Source organism: Arachis hypogaea, chromosome 18 (genome assembly GCF_003086295.3).
Source record: "Arachis hypogaea cultivar Tifrunner chromosome 18, arahy.Tifrunner.gnm2.J5K5, whole genome shotgun sequence".
Classification (NCBI taxonomy): Eukaryota; Viridiplantae; Streptophyta; class Magnoliopsida; order Fabales; family Fabaceae; genus Arachis; species Arachis hypogaea.
In genome coordinates this window covers 107,167,748-107,187,382 of record NC_092053.1, presented here as the reverse complement: position 1 = coordinate 107,187,382, position 19,635 = coordinate 107,167,748, and the positions used below count along the sequence as shown (strand labels likewise).

The 19,635-nt window shown below is 42.5% G+C and overlaps 1 non-coding gene across 1 annotated transcript; it reads left to right on the top strand.

Annotated features, from left to right (window-relative positions):
• The first annotated feature begins 18,077 nt into the window (after window positions 1-18,077).
• On the top strand, window positions 18,078-18,185 carry LOC112774359 (small nucleolar RNA R71). The gene has a single exon (XR_003188852.1). It is a non-coding gene; the product is annotated as a small nucleolar RNA R71 (small nucleolar RNA).
• The last annotated feature ends 1,450 nt before the right edge of the window (window positions 18,186-19,635 follow it).

Here is a 19,635-nt window from a genome sequence, read left to right as displayed (position 1 = left end):
TGATTTCAGGGGTTTTATCAATGATTCCACACACTTTCTATATGAAAATACAAGATTTCGCATTCCTTTCTTAGTTTCGCCTCATGAATGAAAACATGCTTATTTCGCACTAAAATAGATACATTTCTAATCTTCTCTTGATGCCATTCGATGCCGTGACTTGTGTGTTAAGTGGTTTCAGGATATAGAGTAGGAATGGACCGAAAGAGAGAAGGAAGACGGGTACAAAGGAAGGAAGCATGAGGATTAAGCTTTGGAAATTTCCGCATGGGCGCGTGCGCGCACTTGGCGCGCCCGCGCGGATAGGGCAACGTGGAGCCAAAGCCAAGAGCCGGCTTGAGAAGCGGCTAAACCAGGATCTTCATGGGTGCACACGCGTACATCACGCCTCCGCGCACATTACAAGACGCCTCAACGGCGCGTGCGCGCCGATTTGCGAATATGATTTTTTAAGAAGTCACGTGACTTAGGCGTGGAGGCAGTTAAGGATCCCACTCTTGGAGAAACACCTTGGCGGGAAAAGCTTAAGAAGACCAAAGGAACAAGGGTTAAAGACACTTAGTTAGTTCATTTTCTAGAGCGAGATATTTTTTGGGGGAGAGGAGAGTTAGTTACACTTTTTGGGAGAAGAAGAGGGAGATTCCAAGCTTCACTAGGGTTCATCCTCATCTAATTTCTGAATTTTCAATGACTTTTTGGTGAGATCCATTACAATTCTCACTCCACTTTGTTCATGTCATAGATTTTCTTCTCCAATTTCAAGTAGTAGATGCAATTGATCAATTCTCATAGATCTAGAATTCAACTTTGTAATTTTGGATTTCGTCTCTATTTTGGACTTTCATTGCTACTCTTTGAGACTTGTTGTTAGATCTTTGTGTTGCAATACTTTCAATTCGACTTTTCTTCTCATTTTACTATGACTTTCCTTCTTGCTCATCACATGTTTGATAAAATGACAACACTAGCTATGGAGTAGAATTTTCACACTTGGCATAGGGTTTGGTCCTTGGAAGAAGTTGAATAGTTGTATCAATAGTTGATTTGGAATTAGGGATTGCTAGTTGGCTTGGAGTGCACTAAAGCTAGATTCCCATAAGGTGAAGCTAGGACTTGTGACTCAAGTTGATTGCTTTCATTTGACCTCCCTCTATACCTAGGGGATAACTAAATGAAGCAAGGCCTAATTGTTGTCAACATTGAATGGACTATAAGGATAGAATTTCTAATGCCAACCCTAAGCCAAGTCTTTTGATAATTGATTGTTTATTTCTCATTACCTTGCTAAAACCTTCAAGGAATTCCAACAAGGCTTACTAAATCAATAAGATGCACACTTTGGCAATTCCAAGGGAGAACGACTCGGGAGACTAGTACTCTCGGATATAGATTGTAGATTTGTTTGATGAAGGATTTTGCGTCGGTTTAGACTATACTACGATTGATCATTTGATAATTTCTATACCGGCAAAAATTCATTTGTCAAAATGGCGCCGTTGACGGGGAAGTTGCTTAGTGTGCCATGTTATTGTTTTGGATTAAGTGTGTATATATGTACATAGTTGCACTTCATTGTAAACTACTCAATTGACTAACTCCTCATCGTTACAATGAATTCCATTTCCCCTTCATTGCATGACGCGTTCACAACCGAATCCGAGCTTAACCCCTTTTGATCCGGAAATAGAACGAACTTTGTTTCATATTAGACAAGCTCGGAGGCGGCTAAGATTTGGAAAAGGTGAAGAGGTTTTCACCACCTCAACCACCTTACTAGAAGTGAACATTGAACCGTCACTCAAAGAAGGCATTAATCATACTCCCATCAATCTCACTAACAACTCTTCTTTTGTTTTAGGTACTAATACCATGGACGCTCCAAGGAGAGTTACCATCAAGGAAGCGGGTGCACCGGATTATGTCCTTCAACCCCTTCATGTAACTCACCCCAATTTGAATGCGAACTTTGAATTGAAGACCGCTTTGATCAACCTCCTACCCAAGTTTCACGGGCTTCCCGCACAAGACCCTATTCGACATCTCAAGGACTTCCATCGCATATGCTCGACTACTAGACGGGAAGGGTCCGATGAAGTTGCTATATGGTTGTTTGCTTTCCCTTTCTCTCTTGAGGATAAGGCCAAAGAATGGTTCTACACCCTCTCTAGTGAAGTTACCTCCGATTGGGACCTACTTAGAAGGGGGTTCTTGGATAAATTCTTGCCTCCGGAAAAGATGGATAGGCTAAGGAAGGAAATGTCTTGTATTGTGCAAGGTGAGACGGAACCACTCTATGAGTATTGGAAACGGTTTCGCAAACTACTAGATGCATGCCCTAATCACATGATCGACACTCAAGTATTGCTTGGATACATATGTCAAGGGATGCGGGAGCAAGATAGAACCCTCTTGGACACTTCTAGCAATGGTTCTTTGTCCAAATATAAAACCGCGGAGGAGGCATGGCAACTTATTATTGACTTAGCCGAATCCAATCAACATATGAGGCGAAGAGTCAACCGTCCAAGGACCGTGAACGAGGTATCAACTAGTAGTGAAGCCACCGCTCTAACTCAATCCTTAAATGAGATGACATCCGTTTTGAGGCAACTCCAATTGAACCAACAACAACCACAACAACCTCAATCATATCAACAACACCCTCCACCACCTCAACAACACAACCAACAATTGGTCCCTCAAAGAGTATGTGGCATTTGCTCTTGCTACTCTCACCACACGGATGAGTGCCCAAGCCTTCAAGAAGACAACACCTTGGCGGCTACCCATAATTTCTATGACCGCCCTAATCAAGGGTACTACCAAGGAGGTAATCCTAACCAAGGACACCCTTATCAAGGGGGAGGCTACAACCAAGGAAGTGGACACAATAATCAAAATTGGAAAGACAATCATCAACAAGGGAATAGGGACAACAACAACAATGGAGGAGGTCAAAGATGGAATAACAACCCGCAAAATTTCTCACAAAACCGACCATACAACTTACAAAATCAACCATACAATCAACAAAACCCACAAAGAAACTACCAAACATATCAACCACCACATCAAAGACCACCACCCAACCAATCACAAACTCCTCAACTCACATATGCAACCACCCCCTCCAACCAAGACGAAACACTCTGGACCATTATCCAAGGCCAAAAGGAATTACAAAACACACTTGCTTCCGGCCTCACCGGCCTCACCTCTACACTACAAGCTCTTATTGCACGCATGGACACACCATCGACCCCCACTCCTCAACCCCCAATCCAAAGTGTCATTCCCTCTCAACCTCAACCAAATCCAAAAGGGAGCATCAATGCCATCACCCTTAGATCCGGTACACAACTAAAAGAAAAGGAAGCAAAGGACCCAAGTCCTATCACAACCGCCCAAGAGGAAGAGAGAATAGATATAGAAGAGGTAGTGGAAGAGGAGACACCACAAGCCATAGTTGAGGATGAAGCCCAACCAACAAGGGAGACAACCAAGGCCAAAAGAACCTTGGAAGAAGAAATTGCTCAACCACTTCCATTTCCAACACTTGCAAAGAAAGCTAAAAAGCGCATGAAACTCGACCCCAAAATGGTAGAAATGTTCAAGAAAGTTGAGGTAACCATCCCCCTTTTTGATGCCATCCATCAAGTTCCTAGATATGCCAAATTCCTCAAAGATTTATGCATAAACAAGGATAGAATTCTTGAATTGGAAACCATCCCATTGGGGAGTTCTATTTCCGCTTTGATGGGAACATTACCGGAGAAGTGTGATGACCCGGGCCCTTGTATGGTCACTTGCACCGTCAATGGAGTTCAATTTAGAGATTGTATGTGTGACCTCGGAGCATGTGTTAGCATCATGCCGCTCTCCGTTTATCAGGTATTGAAGTTGCCCCCACTAAAAAGGTCGACGGCAAGATTTGTCCTAGCGAATAAAAGCATAATAACCGTAGCGGGTGTTGCGGAAGATGTATTGGTGAATATAAAGGGGTTGGTGTTTCCGATTGACTTCTATGTCCTTGAAATGCCGTCAAGCGAAACCAAGAGAGCATCATCTATCCTACTTGGAAGGCCATTCTTGAGGACTTCTAGATTTAAGCTTGATGCTTACTCGGGGAACTACTCATTTGAAATAGATGGGAGAATTGTAAGCTTTAGCCTAGAGGAAGCAATGAAGCATCCACCGGAGAACCACTCTCTATTTCGGTGTGACCCAATCGACAACATAGTAGCCGAAGTGCATCTTGCAAGACTAGATGAGAAGTGCATGGTCGACGAAGCAAATGAAAAGTCAAGCGAACTAAATACCACACATCATACAAACCATCCGGAAACTCAAACTTCAAGGAATGACAAGAGGATGGAATTGAAGCCACTACCACCTCACTTAAGGTATTCATACCTTGATGAAGCCCAAAAGCTACCCGTGATAATTGCACAAGAGTTAACTCCTCAACAAGAAGAAAAATTGCTGAATGTATTGAGGAAAAACAAAAGGGCAATTGGGTGGAGTTTGGCGGATCTAGTGGGAATAAGCCCCCAAGTATGCGAGCACCGTATATTTCTTGAAGAAGGAGCAAGACCGGTCCGACAACCTCAAAGGAGACTTAACCCAACCATTCTTGAGGTGGTAAAGAAAGAAGTCACTAAGCTATTTGAAGCGGACATCATCTATCCTATCTCGGATAGTGAATGGGTAAGCCCGGTCCAAGTAGTGCCAAAGAAGTCCGGAGTGACAACAATCAAAAACGAAAGTGGTGAACTTATAGCAACAAGAGTGCAGAATTCTTGGAGAGTATGCATAGACTACCGAAGATTGAATGCGGCCACAAGAAAAGATCACTTTCCACTACCGTTTATCGATCAAATGCTTGATCGGTTAGCCGGTAAATCATACTATTGTTTTCTTGATGGCTACTCCGGATACTTCCAAATTCATATTGCTCTAGAAGACCAAGAAAAAACCACATTTACTTGCCCCTTTGGAACGTATGCTTACAAGCGTATGCCATTTGGCCTATGCAATGCACCGGCAACGTTTCAAAGATGCATGATGAGCCTATTTGCGGACTTTCTAGAGCAATCGATGGAAGTTTTCATGGATGATTTTAGTGTGTATGGTGAGTCATTTGAGCATTGCTTAGATAACCTTGAAAAAGTCTTAGAAAGATGCACCAAAACAAACCTTGTCTTGAATTTTGAAAAATGTCATTTCATGGTCAAACAAGGCATTGTTTTGGGACACATAGTATCAAAGGAAGGCATCTCCGTAGATCCGGCAAAGATAAATGTCATATCCAGTTTACCTTACCCCTCCTCCGAGAGGGAAGTCCGTTCTTTCCTTGGACATGCAAGATTCTACCGGAGATTCATCAAGGACTTTAGCAAGGTAGCCTTACCTCTCTCTCGATTACTACAAAAAGACACCGAATTTGAGATGAGCAAGGAATGTATGGAGGCATATGACAAACTCAAGGTAGCATTGACACAAGCCCCTATTGTACGAGGACCCAATTGGATTCAACCCTTTGAAATCATGTGTGATGCTTCGAACTATGCGATAGGAGCCGCGTTAGCACAACGCGAGGGTAAGATTCCCTATGTCATAGCTTATGCTTCCAAAACATTATACGGAGCCCAATCCAACTACACTACTACCGAAAAGGAACTTTTAGCTATTGTTTTTGCTTTGGACAAGTTCCGAGCCTATCTTCTTGGTTCCAAGGTAGTAGTATATTCGGATCACGCGGCACTAAAGTACTTGTTGGCAAAAAAGGAATCAAAACCGAGATTAATTCGTTGGGTGCTCTTATTACAAGAATTTGACTTGGAAATCAAAGATAGGAGCGGTTCCCAAAACCTAGTGGCGGACCATTTAAGTCGCCTCGAACACACAAAAGGCGACACCACTCCTATCAATGATTCCTTCCCTTTAGACGCTTTGCATGCAATCTCGGAAGTGGTTCCTTGGTATGCCCCAATAGCAAACTATTTGGTTTCACGCACTTTCCCTCCCAATCTCGACAAAAACAAAAAGGATAAGCTGAAAAGCGAATCCAAATACTATATTTGGGATGATCCCTATTTGTGGAGGTGTGGAGCGGACCAAATAATGCGACGGTGCATACCTCAAACCGAATTCCAAGCAATCTTGGACGCTTGTCATGCTTCCGAAGGAGGTGGTCACTATGGGCCCCAAAGAACGGCAAGAAAAATCCTTGATTGCGGATTTTGGTGGCCAACTCTCCTCAAAGATGCTTCTCTCTATTGCAAATCTTGTCCCCAATGTATTAGGTTTGGAGATATTTCCAAGAAGGACGAAATTCCCCAACAAAATATGCTTTTTTGCGAAATCTTTGACGTATGGGGAATCAACTTCATGGGACCATTTCCAAATTCCAATGGCTTTCTCTACATCTTGTTAGCCGTCGATTATGTGTCAAAATGGGTGGAGGCAATCCCCACCCGAACGGATGACGCTAATGTTGTGTATTCTTTTGTGAGGAACAATATCATTTGTCGCTTTGGCGCCCCAAGAGCAATCATAAGTGACCAAGGATCCCACTTTTGCAACAAAAGAATAGACGGCCTCATGAGAAAATATGGCATCATCCGCAAAGTCGCCACGGCTTACCACCCTCAGACAAACGGCCAAGCCGAAGTCTCTAACCGGGAAATCAAGCATGTGTTAGAAAGGATTGTAAAGCTGAATAGGAAAGATTGGAGCATTAAACTCTCCGATGCACTGTGGGCCTATCGAACGGCTTACAAGACACCCATTGGCATGAGCCCCTTCCGGCTTGTATATGGTAAAGCATGTCACTTACCGGTGGAGATTGAACACAAAGCTTATTGGGCCGTAAAGGAGTGTAATATGAGCTTGGGTGGAGCCGGAGTAGAGAGAAAGCTTCAATTGGCAGAATTAGAATGTTTGAGATTGGAAGCTTACGACAACTCTAGACTTTATAAGGAAAAGTTGAAAGCCATCCATGACAAGAACATTAGGAGAAGAGAATTCCAACCCGGTGACCTAGTCCTTCTCTACAATTCAAGGTTGAGATTACTACCCGGAAAGCTTAGATCAAGGTGGGATGGGCCATACCAAGTGGAGAAAGTAGAACCTTATGGAGTCTACCACTTGCGCCACCCATCAAACCCGGACATTTTCAAGGTAAACGGGCACCGTCTCAAATTGTATCATGGTGAGCAAAGAAAGAACGCCAAGGAATTTGAAGTGTTCCTCTTGAGGGATGCAACTCTTGAACAAATACTATAAGCTACTGAAAGTCCAACTTAAGGACGTTAAACAAAAGTGCTAGGTGGGAGACACCCCACCATGGTAAGATCTTCCTTTGAGATTTGTACATAGACACTTGACTTCATGTTTGTTAGCTAGATTTTAATGACAACTCCGCTTTATTTGTTGACTTCCTTGATAGTTTACCAAGTAAAATGCCCTGCTATAGTGCTTAAGTGGCTGTATGGGGGGGGGGTTTGGAATGTCGAAAGTGGTGTCAACACTTGCAAATTTAGAAAAAAAAAAAGAAAACCACCCCTCTGCGCATGCGCGCACATGGCGCATCCGCGCACATGGGCGAAATCTGCCAATCGACGCGTAAGCGCACTGTGCGCGTCCGCGCCGATTGCCTTGATGACCCCCCTAGTACATCCTACAGAGAGTTAAGCCACTCTCAAGCTTACACTAAGCCACCGGCCCAGCAGCTCTGCCGCGTGCGCGCACGCGTCCATACCAGGCGAGCACGAAACGCGCGCGCGCGCCGCCGCCGCGCACGCGCCCTTCTTGTCTGCACTTCTCTCTGGGCCACTTCACAGAGAGTTGAGCCCCCTCCAGGCCCTTCTCATGCCTGGGGCACAACCACGAGGACGCGCGCGCCAAAAAGCGCTGAAGCCATCTCTGGTACTTCGTCCAGAGAGTTATGCCACCCCTGTGCCTCTCCTGTGCCGCCAGCCCAAGCGCATGGACGCGCACGCGCACTGTGCGCGCGCGCGCCCCTAGTCCACCGCGCTCCCTGCGCGAGCGCGCACCGCGCGCGCACGCGCCGGTGATCGGCGCCTTCTTTAAACAAAAAGGGGGCACACTCACCCCTTCATTCTCATTCCACCTCTCTTCTTCTCCCATATCCTTCTCCATCTCACAAGGTATTATACTAGGCTCCCTCTTAGTCCTTTAATCTCTTGTAGTTCTTATTCATTTAGTTGCACCATCTTTTAGGTAGCTTCTTTCTTCTTTTTTTTTCTTCTCTCTTCCTTCTTTCTCTAGTTACTCCCTTGGGATGTCTTTGCTCTCTCCTCTCTTTCAATCCAATTCTTCATGGGCATTTGGGTCTCAAACTCACTTACATGAATAGATGAATGGTGTTGCTTACTTTTCTTGCACTCAATATGCATTATAATCATTAATAATGGATTGTGGAAAGTTACATTGCTCTCATTTTCACATAATCACATACTACTTGAAGGATGCACACCAAGTGTTCGATGAAAGGCACACTTGAATTTTGGACTCATTGTGACTACCTTGCCTCTCAACTAATCACTTTTGAGTGCATCCCCACTTTCCACAAACCATTCTTTCCCATTTTCTTAGCTTGCCTTCCAATAATGGCCCCCAAGGGTGTGCGCTTCTCATGCCTCTTCCTTGCATGCTTAAACTACCCTTGCACCACATGAAAATAATTTGCCTTGCTCTTCACACATTATCCTAGTTACGTGTTGCAGCTGTCATGTAACAAAGATACCCATATTTTATGGCATAACTTTTCATTACATAGAGCTCATGTACCTCCACTCTTTGAGTTTGATATTTTTCCTTTCTTGCTTCCACAGGATGGTCATCAAAAAGGACAACGGGAAAGGCCCCAAGAAGCCAGCTTCCAATAAAGTGCGCCAAGAACTAACGGCCAGGCCCCTCCTGAAGAAGACCAAGGGCTCCGTTGACGTTCTAGAGAAGGACAACCCTCCTAAGGATTCAAACAAGTTTCCCAACCGTTACTGCGAACTTGTTTACTCCAGAATGATTGAAAGGAATTACCATCCGGAACCCCTCCTAGTCTTACCGGCTCACCTCAGTCCGATTGTGATGCCACACATTGACCGGAGGCAATGGAGGTTCCTATTGAGGCAACCAACGGAGGCCAATCTCTCATGGGTGGTGGAATTCTACTCCAACTTCCACTCACCTCATCTCACATCAATATTTGTGCGCCGAAAACAAGTGTCGGTCACAGTGGAAACCATCCGAGAAGTCCTTGGGATTGAACCGTCAACGGATGCGTATGACGCCTACCAAGAAGTCTTGGCTACATGCGTTGACCGCGCATTCGATTGGAGTGCGATCCTCCGCGTCATTGCTTTACCCGACGCATATTGGATTCGGGGGACCATAAAGCGAAGACCCAAGGGTTTAGATGTCCGCCACCTCACTCAAGAAGCCACGGCATGGGCCCAAATTCTAGCTCACTACGTGCTCCCAAGCACACATGGGTCATCCATCACCGCCGAGCTTGCCTTATTGATATGGTGCATCTTGACCGAGAAACCGGTCGACGTTCCGCGCGCCATCCGCCAATCCATGGGGCGCATTCATGCCAAGGGAAATCTACCATTCCCCGCTTTAGTGACGGCATTAGTTGCGAAAGCCGGCGTCACCCGGGAGACTAAAGATAGGCGAACCTCAATACCGGTCGATGGTGATATCATTCCGACCAAGAGATGCCTCAAACCTCCGGAAGTCACCAAGGACATTGAACTGCCCACACCGACTGGCCACGCTACTACTTCATCTACATCACAAAAATCGGCCGCCCAACGCCTTGAAGACCTTCACAACAAATTAGACCGCTATGAGAGGCGTAACCAACGCCGCTATGCTCATGTGAAGAGGCTTCTAAGCATAATCACCCCACCTATGGAGGAACCCGATATCTCCACCTTGACCGCGACTTCAAGCGGAGATAGCAATGGCATTGGTGATGTGGCACACTCGGAGCTCAATCACCCAGTGCGCCTAACCTCTAGCACGGAGGACCGTGCTAAGTTTTAAGTGTGGGGAGGTCGGCCGACCGATCTCCGTAGGTAACATCTGAATAAATCTGAATAAATTAGGATAGGTTGCATGATTAGGTTTTAGTTGGCACCATTCGCATGATAAGTCTGCTTGGTTGGAACAATGAAATTCTCTCTTAGGAAACCAACACTTTGGGGCGACCATGGCATTGCAAATTTTAATGCTTTGATGCCAAAGTTGCATGAAGAATTATATTTTGGAACATGGGTTTGAAGTTAAGAACACAAGCTTGTGAGATTTGAGCCTAATGGTGTGGTTACATCTTATAACCACTTATTTTTCCTTCTTGTGTGCATTATTCTCTTTCTATGATTGTGATCCTTGATTTGTTTGATTCTTTATGTCCATTATTTGGTGTATTCATGCATTTATATGATTGAGGCCATCATTTCATTAGCTCACTCTCCCAAATGGCCTTACCCTCTATCTTCCTTTGTTAGCCAAATTTGAGCCTACGATTAACCCACTTTGTTCTTAATTTAGCACATTACAAGCCTTAAAGCGGAAAACAATAAAAGTCCTTATTTGGATCTTTGATTAACTTAGGCTAGTGTGTGTGAGTATCATTCAAGTGTGGGAACCATGGGACATCGGGTGAATAAGAGGGTATTTTGTGTTATTATTGAAAATATTGGGAATTGGGTACATACTCATGTATTGATCAAATGTAAAACCTTATGCATTGACGCTCTTGTATAAAAAAAAATGAAAAAAAAATGAAAAATGAGAAAAACAAAAGAACAAAAAAAAAAGAAAAGAAAACAATATGGAAAAGAAAAGAAAAAAAAATATATAGAAAAAGAAAAAAAAAGAAAAAGAAGAAAAAAAAAAGGGAGGAAAAATAATAAAAAGGGGACAAAATGCCCCAAAGTGAAGCTCAAGAGGAATCAATGCATAAGTATGGTGAAACGAAAAGAAAATGCATAAGTATGTGGAAAGGTGAGGAATGGATAGTTAGGTTAGCACTTAATTGTATAGGTCATTATGTAGGTTAGGTGGGAAAAGTTTAAGTTAATCAAAGATTCAAATCCTAAGTCCACTAGCCATATATGACCCTACCTTGACCCTAACCCCATTACGACCTAGGAAAAGACCTCATGATAATTGTATGCATGCATTGAATAATTGTTGATTGTTAGATGAAAAACAAATCTTGGAAAGCATGATTAGGGGAGAATTGAGAGAATAAACCCCAAACACCGAGTGATTAGAGTGCAAACACTTCCGACGAGGGTTCGATGCTCAATCCTTTGATTCCCGGCTCTCGCGAGCATTCCTCATGCAAGCTTGCACATATTGCATTCGATGCTTAGAAAGTGGCAAGTCCTATGCTTTGACCACCATCGTATCCCATGTGCTCGCATATGTCCTAAGAAGGTTAATTTGCTCCCAACCAAGTGGATAGTGGCACTAGTCATAGTTGCATGCATATAAGTAGGTTGCACTTCATGAGTCTTATACTTTTGCAATCCCTCGGTCTTCTGTGTTTCCTTGCATTTCTCTAAGCATGAGGACATGCTAGAATCTAAGTGTGGGGAGGTTGACGAACCCCAATTTGAGGGTTTATCTTGTGCTGATTTCAGGGGTTTTATCAATGATTCCACACACTTTCTATATGAAAATACAAGATTTCGCATTCCTTTCTTAGTTTCGCCTCATGAATGAAAACATGCTTATTTCGCACTAAAATAGATACATTTCTAATCTTCTCTTGATGCCATTCGATGCCGTGACTTGTGTGTTAAGTGGTTTCAGGATATAGAGTAGGAATGGACCGAAAGAGAGAAGGAAGACGGGTACAAAGGAAGGAAGCATGAGGATTAAGCTTTGGAAATTTCCGCATGGGCGCGTGCGCGCACTTGGCGCGCCCGCGCGGATAGGGCAACGTGGAGCCAAAGCCAAGAGCCGGCTTGAGAAGCGGCTAAGCCAGGATCTTCATGGGTGCGCACGCGTACATCACGCCTCCGCGCACATTACAAGACGCCTCAACGGCGCGTGCGCGTACCTTGCGCGTGCGCGCCGATTTGCGAATATGATTTTTTAAGAAGTCACGTGACTTAGGCGTGGAGGCAGTTAAGGATCCCACTCTTGGAGAAACACCTTGGTGGGAAAAGCTTAAGAAGACCAAAGGAACAAGGGTTAAAGACACTTAGTTAGTTCATTTTCTAGAGCGAGATATTTTTTGGGGGAGAGGAGAGTTAGTTACACTTTTTGGGAGAAGAAGAGGGAGATTCCAAGCTTCACTAGGGTTCATCCTCATCTAATTTCTGAATTTTCAATGACTTTTTGGTGAGATCCATTACAATTCTCACTCCACTTTGTTCATGTCATAGATTTTCTTCTCCAATTTCAAGTAGTAGATGCAATTGATCAATTCTCATAGATCTAGAATTCAACTTTGTAATTTTGGATTTCGTCTCTATTTTGGACTTTCATTGCTACTCTTTGAGACTTGTTGTTAGATCTTTGTGTTGCAATACTTTCAATTCGACTTTCCTTCTCATTTTACTATGACTTTCCTTCTTGCTCATCACATGTTTGATAAAATGACAACACTAGCTATGGAGTAGAATTTTCACACTTGGCATAGGGTTTGGTCCTTGGAAGAAGTTGAATAGTTGTATCAATAGTTGATTTGGAATTAGGGATTGCTAGTTGGCTTGGAGTGCACTAAAGCTAGATTCCCATAAGGTGAAGCTAGGACTTGTGACTCAAGTTGATTGCTTTCATTTGACCTCCCTCTATACCTAGGGGATAACTAAATGAAGCAAGGCCTAATTGTTGTCAACATTGAATGGACTATAAGGATAGAATTTCTAATGCCAACCCTAAGCCAAGTCTTTTGATAATTGATTGTTTGTTTCTCATTACCTTGCTAAAACCTTCAAGGAATTCCAACAAGGCTTACTAAATCAATAAGATGCACACTTTGGCAATTCCAAGGGAGAACGACTCGGGAGACTAGTACTCTCGGATATAGATTGTAGATTTGTTTGATGAAGGATTTTGCGTCGGTTTAGACTATACTACGATTGATCATTTGATAATTTCTATACCGGCAAAAATTCATTTGTCAGACGTTCTTCAGGCTCATTCTGCTTCTGTTGGTGGGTCTTCCAAGAGGAAAACCTCTAGCTCTTTATGATCCTTCGTCTTTTCTCCATGATAAAGCTTTAGGCGATGTCCATTGACCTTGATGAATTTAGAGCTAGAAGGATGACGCAGGTGAAAAACTCCGTATGGCTCTGCCTTTTCTACTCTATAGGGACCTTCCCATCTTGATCTTAGTTTGCTTGGCATAAGCCTCAATCTGGAGTTATAAAGAAGAACTAACTCCCCTGGTCTGAATTCTCTCCTTTTTATGTGCTTGTCATGGACAGCCTTCATCTTCTCTTTGTATCACCTGGAATTGTCCTATGCTTCTAGGCGAAGATTCTCTAATTCTGCTAACTGCAGCTTTCTTTCAGCACCAGATTCTTCAAAATTCATATTGCATTCCCTTACAGCCCAGAAAGCCTTGTGCTCCACCTCTACTGGAAGGTGGCAACCCTTTCAGTATCCCAAGCGAAAGGGGCTCATCCCAATGGGTGTCTTATACGTTGTTCTATATGCCTAGAGTGCATCTTGTAGCCTGGCACTCCAGTCTTTCCTATGAGGCTTTACTATCTTCTCCAAAATGCGTTTGATTTCTCTGTTAGACACTTCTGCTTGTCCATTGGTCTGGGGATGATAAGCTATTGCTACTTTATGAACAATCCCATGCTTCTTCAGTAATCCTGTTAGTCTCCTGTTACAAAAGTGAGTGCCTTGATCGCTCATGATTGCTCGTGGTGATCCAAAGCGACAGATAATATGGTTTCTAACAAAGGAAACAACAGTATTAACATCATCAGTACAGGTAGGAATTGCTTCTACCCATTTAGAAACATAGTCTACAGCTAACAGTATATAAAGGTAACCATTAGAGTTTGGAAATGGACCCATGAAGTCAATGCCCCAAACATAAAAAATTTCATAGAAAAGCATAATCTGTTGAGGCATCTCATCCCTCTTGGATATATTACCAAACCTTTGGCATGGAGAACAAGATTTACAAAATTTAGCAGCGTCTTTAAAAAGAGTAGGCCACCAGAATCCACAGTCTAAGATTTTTCTAGCTGCTTTTTGAGGGCCAAAATGTCCTCCACTCTCAGAAGAGTGGCAGGCCTCTAAAATGGACTGGAATTTTGATTGGAGCACACACCTTCTAATTACCTGGTCAGCACCACACCTCTATAAGTATGGGTCATCCCATATATAATATTTAGATTCGCTTTTCAGCTTGTCCCTTTGATGCTTAGTAAAATTGGGAGAGAAAGTATGGCTAACTAGATAATTAGCTACAGGTGCATACCAAGGAACTACTTCAGATACTGCTTGCAAACTATCAAATGGGAAAGTATCATTGATAGGAGTGGAGTCATCTTTAATGTGTTCAAGGCGACTCAAGTGGTCTGCCACTAAATTCTGGTTACCACTCCTATCCTTAATTTCTAAATCAAATTCTTGCAGCAACAGTATCCAACGTATCAATCTTGGTTTAGACTCTTTTTTAGCTAATAAATATTTTAGAGCTGCATGGTCTGAGTATACTACTACCTTAGTACCAAGTAAATAGGCTCAAAATTTATCCAGAGCAAAAACAATAGCTAGAAGCTCTTTTTCAGTAGTAGTGTAATTAGACTGAGCAGCATCTAAGGTCTTAGATGCATAAGCAATTACGAAGGGTTCCTTACCTTCGCGTTGAGCTAGCACCGCTCCTACTGCATAGTTGGAGGCATCACACATAATTTCAAATTGCTGGCTCTAATCTGGTCCTCTCACAATTGGAGCTTGAGTCAGGACAATTTTCAGCTTATTAAACACTTTCATGCAATCTTCACTGAATTCGAACTTAATATCTTTTTGTAACAGTCTGGATAAAGGTAATGCTACCTTACTGAAGTCCTTAATAAATCTCCTGTAAAAACCTGCATGGCCAAGGAACGAATGGACTTCCCTCACGGAGGAGGGGTAAGGTAAACTAGAAATGACATCCACCTTTGCTGGATCTATAGAAATACCTGTATTAGAAACAACATGTCCTAGAACAATCCCTTGTTTTACCATAAAGTGACATTTTTCAAAATTTAGTACAAGGTTTGAACTAACACACCTGTCTAATACTCTAGCTAAACTATCCAAGAAGAGGTCAAATGAATCACCATATATGCTAAAATCATCCATAAATACTTCCTTACAGTTCTCAATAAGATCTGAAAAGATACTCATCATGCATCTTTGGAAAGTAACCGGTGCATTACATAAGCCAAAAGGCATCTTTTTGTATGCGTACGCTCCAAAGGGACACATAAAAGTGGTCTTTTTCTGATCTTCAGGAGCTATATGAATTTGAAAGTAACCTGTATAACCGTCTAAAAAGAAATAATGGGATTTACCTGACAGGCGATCGAGCATCTGATCAATAAATGGCAAGGGGTAGTGATCCTTTCGAGTAGCTTGGTTGAGACGCCTATAGTCAATGCAAACCCTCCATGAATTCTGTACTCTAGTTGCCAGAAGCTCTCCATGCTCATTCTTTATTGTTGTGACTCCGGACTTCTTGGGCACCACTTGTACTGGACTGACCCATTCACTGTCTGAGATGGGGTAAATGATATATGCTTCAAGTAGCCTGATTACTTCTTTCTTGACAACTTCTAAGATGGTGGGATTCAATCTTCTTTGGGGTTGACGGACGGGTTTTGATTCCTCTTCTAGATATATTCTGTGCTCACAAACTTGTGGACTGATGCCTACTATATCCGCCAAACTTCATCCAATTGCTTTCTTGTGCTTTCTTAGTACACTAAGCAGTTGTTCCTCTTGTTGAGAAGTGAGTTCCCTTGCAATGATAACCCGGAACTTTTGATTATCCTCAAGGTAAGTATACTTGAGGTGTGGAGGAAGGGGCTTCAATTCTGATTTAGGCTCTTGGCTAGGCTCTGGATCATCCGGTGCTAGTGATAATGGTAAAGTGTCTTCATTATGTTCAGAGGGTGTCCCTACACTTGGACCTTGCTCTATGTGCTTCTCTTCTAATTCTTCTCGGTGAACTTCAGCTATAGTTTCATTAATGATGTCGCACTGAAAGATAGAATGATCTTCTGGAGGGTGCTTCATAGCTTCATTTAAACTGAAACTTACTGTTCTGCCATCTATCTCAAAGGAGTAAATTCCTGAGAATGCATCCAGCTTGAACTTCGAAGTTTTCAGGAATGGTCTTCCAAGCAGGATTGATGATGGTCTTCCTGAATCATTAGGGGGCATTTCCAGGATATAGAAGTCAATGGGAAATGTGAGCCCCTTAATACTCACTAATACATCTTCAGCAATTTGAACTACTGTAATAATGCTTTTATCTGCTAACACAAAACGAGCTGCCGACCTTTTTAATGGAGGGAGCCTTAGAGTATCATATATAGATAATGGAATTATACTAACATACGCTCCTAAGTCACACATGCAATTAGAAAATATTACACTCCAATGGTACAGTTAACCATGCATGGACCTGGATCACTACATTTTTCAGGTATACCTCCCATTAAAGCAGATATAGAACTACCTAAAGGGATAGTTTCTAATTCATTAATTTTCTCTTTATGAATGCATAAATCTTTTAGAAACTTTGCATATTTAGGTACTTGCTGAATAACATAAAAAAGGGAAACAGTTACCTCAACCTTTTTGAAAATTTCTACCATTTTAGGATCAAGTTCCATCTGCTTTCTGGACTTCCTTGCAAGATGTGGGAATGGGATAGGGATGGCGCCACTTGCAGCTTCTGTATCCTTTGGTGGTCTATTCCTTTGCTGAGCTACTTCTTCTTCAAACTTGTCTTGTACTTTATCTTCATCTTCAGCATCTTCCATTTCAGCATCTTCTACTTCCACTGAGGCTTCAATTGGGGCGTGTTCTATTGGGCTTGGCTCCTCCTGATTCCTCTCTGGCAGTGTGGTTTCAGACCTTAAAGTGATGGCATTGATGCCACCCTTGGGGTTAGGTAAGGTTTGAGAAGGAATTCCACTGGAGCTTAAAGGTTGGTTAGTGGAAGTAGGTAATGAATCTATCCCGGCGGCGAGAGCTTGTAAAGTGGCATTCAGACCATTTAGAATAGAGTTTAGTGTAGTCTGCATGTCTTGTTGTCCTTGTGCAAGAGAATGAAGCATCTCGTCATTTGATGAGGAATTGGGATAAGTGATCCAAGGGACCTGTTGTTGGTTGTGCTGGGGTCCTTGTGATTGCCTTAGGTGAGGAGCTCTGTAAGGTTGGTTCTGATTCTGCTGTCTGTTGTTGTTATTCCACCTCTGGTTTCCATTGTTATCTCGGCCTTTTCTATTATAGTTGTCCCTCCAGCCATGGTTGGAGTTATCTTTCCAACTTTGGTTGGAGTTGTCTTGCCATCCTTGGTTATAGTGTCCACCCTAGTTGTAGTTGCCACCTTGTTGATTGTATCCTTGATTCGGACGGTCATAGAAGTTATGAGTAGCTGCCACAGTGTTGTCTTCTTGTTGGAGCTGCGGGCATTCATCAGTATAATGACTATAATCAGCACATATTCCGCATACTCTTTGTGGAACTAACTGTTGGCTTTGTTGTGGTGGGGAAGGATGAGTTTGTTGTTGATTTAACTGCATTTGCTTCAGTAGGTTAGTCATTTCACATATACTTTGTGTAAGAGCAGAGGTCTCAGTGCCAGAGGAAACCTCTGCAACAGCTTTGGAGTGGTTGCTTCTGTGCCTGTGATTCCTGGTGGACTCAGCTAAGTCGCTGATCAGTTGCCATGCTTCATCTGCGGTCTTGTACTTCTTCAGATAACCATTACTAGCACCATCTAGTGTAGTTTTATCCCGAGGCTTCATGCCTTGAGTGAAATAGCTGATCAACACTAGCCTGTCAATCATGTGATGGGGGCATGCGTCTAAAAGGTTCTTAAAACACTCCCAGTACTCATAAAGAGTTTCTGATTCACCTTGAACAATGCATGAGATCTCTTTCCTTAGTCTGTTTGTAACTTCAGCTGAAAAGTATTTTTCCAAAAATTCTCTCCTGAGCGTATCCCAGTTGGTAACAGTTGCTTCAGGTTGGGAGTAGTACCACTCCCTTGCCTTTTCCTCAAGAGAAAACGGGAAGGCGGTTAACAAAATAGAAGTTTCATTCGCACTGTGACGCCTAACAGTAGAACAGGCTGTCTGAAAATCTCTTAGGTGCTTGATAGGCTCCTGAGCAGGTAAGCCATGAAACTTGGGCATCAAGTTGATTAATGCAGTCTTCATCTCAAAATCTGCAGCCAGAGTTGGATGATGCACTTGATACGGCTGCAGTGTAAAATCTGGGGCTCCGGCTTCCTGGAGAGTAATCCTCCTAAGTGCTGCCATTCTATCTGCACGTGAATCAACTGAATCAGTAGTAAAGGAGCTTGTTTCGCTCTCAGATGGTGGTTCAGATTTGCCCTCAGATGAGACTGGTAAATTGATAACAATCACTTCACCACCCTCAGAGGCTAACCGACGTCGAGCTCACCTAATACGTGAAATAGTTCTTTCAATTTCAGGATCAAATGCGGCTAAGCTCGGATCAGGTAGCAAACGCGTCATTCAATGAGAGAAACGTATAGCTCATGGTAATAAAATAAAAATAAAATATGCAAATAAAAATAAAAATATGTACACTAATTAATAATTTAGCACACAATTACAATTCCCCGGTAACGGCGCCAAAAACTAGTGCGTGGCAGAAGTTAGGCCAATTAAGAGATTGTAATATAAGAACAGTGTTGCAAGTATAGCTTTTAACCAGCTAAAATCTGCCTCACCAATTTAGAAAGGTGTCACAAAAATTTAGAATAAAAATACTGGGAGTATGAGTCCCAGGTCGTATTCCAACGAGTTGCAAGGAAGGGTGCTATTTTATTAATTAGGAATTTCCAAGAGAGTTTAAGTTTGGATAACGAGTAATTAAATAATTGTAAATTAAAGCAATAAAAACTATGAATGATTATTAATATTCTAGATAAAAAGCCTTGACTGGGGGAATGATTAATTGGAAGTTCTATCCTTGTTGGGGTCTCTTAAGTGTAGTATTAAAAAAGTTGTTGTTTTCACTTAGTTAACCCTTACTAAATAAAGGAAAGTCAAGTGATTGAGCTAACTCTTATTCGCAAATTCTAGTTCTCTCCCTTGGGAAGGTCTAGCGTTAGTAAATACAGAACTAGCCAACAACTTCCAGTTTAATCAGCACTTAAGCCTTCCAACTCAAGTGTCTCCTTTTAATCAACCCCCATGTCAAGTATGGAGTCTACTCCATTGAAATGAATATAACGCTCATAAAAATATAAGAAGAAGACATGATAAATTAAATTAAATTAATTAAAAGTAAAAGTAATCCTTTGCATTAACAGTCCATGAAAATAATCCAATTACTACTTTAAACAAGAATTAAGAATATGGAATAAAT